Raw genomic sequence first — 1,955 nt, 5'->3', positions numbered from 1 at the left:
TACCAAATTAGAAAAAATAGAATCAAAACAAAATTATTCAAACTCTCTTGAAGAGAGATTTATAGGATACAATCCATGTCCAGAGACATGATAGAATCTCATATTTATAGTAATGGGCTATGTACAACAAATAACTATAACAACTAATTACGATTGGAATGATAATGACACCTATGTGGTTACAACCCATACCTATTAGAAAGAAACACTCTCTAGAAGAATGCATTGGAACTCTAATACATTGAAACAATAATTTTCTCCCATTATAAAATTTAAACATGAACATCTAACTAGATTCAAACAATCATTGCAAATTTACTACAAAATTAAATAAAAATTATTCATAATACACACTATCACCCATTTCAAAGTTGTTGGGTTTGAATCCATCCTACAACTATGAGCAATGTCACATCCAAATCGAAAATATTATTGCCAAGGCATTATTAAAGCCCATAATTGATTCATATGTTCCTAACTATGCTTTATGAAATCATTGCAATAATAAAAATGAGATTATAAATTTTATTGTGTGATGAAGCATCACAACAAATTGTGATAGCTACCTCACACACTACATTATTATTACCACAACTTGAAACTACAATGTGCAAGAATTTACAATTTAGTGTATTTAAAATAGCCATAATAGATGGTATTTATGCTAAAAATCCACTAGGATAATGCTCTTCAATAAATCAATGGAAGTTTGAAGTGTATTCGAACATAAAATTTATTGTAGGAAGGGAGGCTATGACGTTGGGATCCTTTGGCATAGTGTTCAACCATTCGTGCATATGGTTGCACTACTATGACCGAGCGAACTTTAGCTCCCCCAACCATTGGTGAAAGAGCCACATCTCCCAGATTCATCTTCTCACCCAAGAAAAAGCCCCCTTCGATCTGATAGTCCTCATCCCCTCCTCCAGGGTTATAAAATGCTCTACTATTTCTTTCCAGTTATGGCATCCTTTTCCCAAAACCTCTTTAGCTTGAGTCTTGTCTCTATGAATTTCTCACATACAAACACAAGTAAATAGAAATAAAGGGAAGCATGATAATGGTGAACATAAAGAAAACAAAGTAAAAGAGGGGGCAGAGGGTGAACTTCTTGTTGGCGAAGTTTGCCCAGAATCGAGTGAGTGACTTGTCATAAGCAGACCATGGAAAAGTCAATGCATAGTGTCAACGGGTAGCCAAGTTTCCTTGATGTACTCCAGTATCAGCAACGACTGCAAGACGATTCTTCCATTGTGGATGAGCACAACGACTTGCAGTTTATACATAGGAGAATGTCACTTCTAGTGTGTAGGTTTTCTTCCACCACTTCAAATTTAATGTTTTTATGTTAAAGAGTAAAAAATATCTATAATGTTGGATGGAAGAATGATCTTCCCACCAATGAGATGCTATCATGAGGATTGTAAGAAGCTTGGTTGAGGTTAGATGCCCCTTCGGATAGTTTAATTCCCCTAAGATGGCTCCCCTTTTCAATCCCTCCCCATGAGATTTGAACTCATGACCAGGTGGGGCTAAACCCCACACAAACCAATTGATCTACATATCATGGATTTTTCTTGGAATCACCTTAATAAGACACAAATAAATTGACTTTATTGAAGACCAAACCAACCTCAAGTGACCAAATGAAAACAAAACATGTGGAAATTGAGCATTTTTTTTATTAAATTAAAAAAAAAAAACAAAAAGCATAACTACCTTTAAAATAAGTTTCAACCCTTTCATATCATTACTATCAAAATATTTTATAAATATTATATAAAAAATAAATCTCTATGATCCAATTAATAATTATTTATAATTAAATTAAATTATAAAACACTTATTTTAAAATAAATACATTATCAACTTAATAAATATATATTTTTATTATTTTAAAATATATTAAAAATAACCGTAAAAAATAAAATTTACCAAATTTTAAATAATAATAA

General features: G+C 31.9%; 1 pseudogene; it reads right to left on the bottom strand.

Moving 5' to 3' along the window:
• Nucleotides 1-698: 698 nt before the first annotated feature.
• On the bottom strand, nt 699-1,295 carry LOC149254828 (glutathione S-transferase U26-like; annotated as a pseudogene).
• Between the last annotated feature and the right edge of the window lie 660 nt (nt 1,296-1,955).

The sequence above is a fragment of the Pinus tabuliformis genome, chromosome 7 (genome assembly GCF_031772625.1).
Source record: "Pinus tabuliformis cultivar Carrire ecotype Pingquan chromosome 7, CPIR1, whole genome shotgun sequence".
In the NCBI taxonomy this organism is placed as follows: Eukaryota; Viridiplantae; Streptophyta; class Pinopsida; order Pinales; family Pinaceae; genus Pinus; species Pinus tabuliformis.
This window is presented reverse-complemented; position numbering and strand designations above follow the sequence as displayed.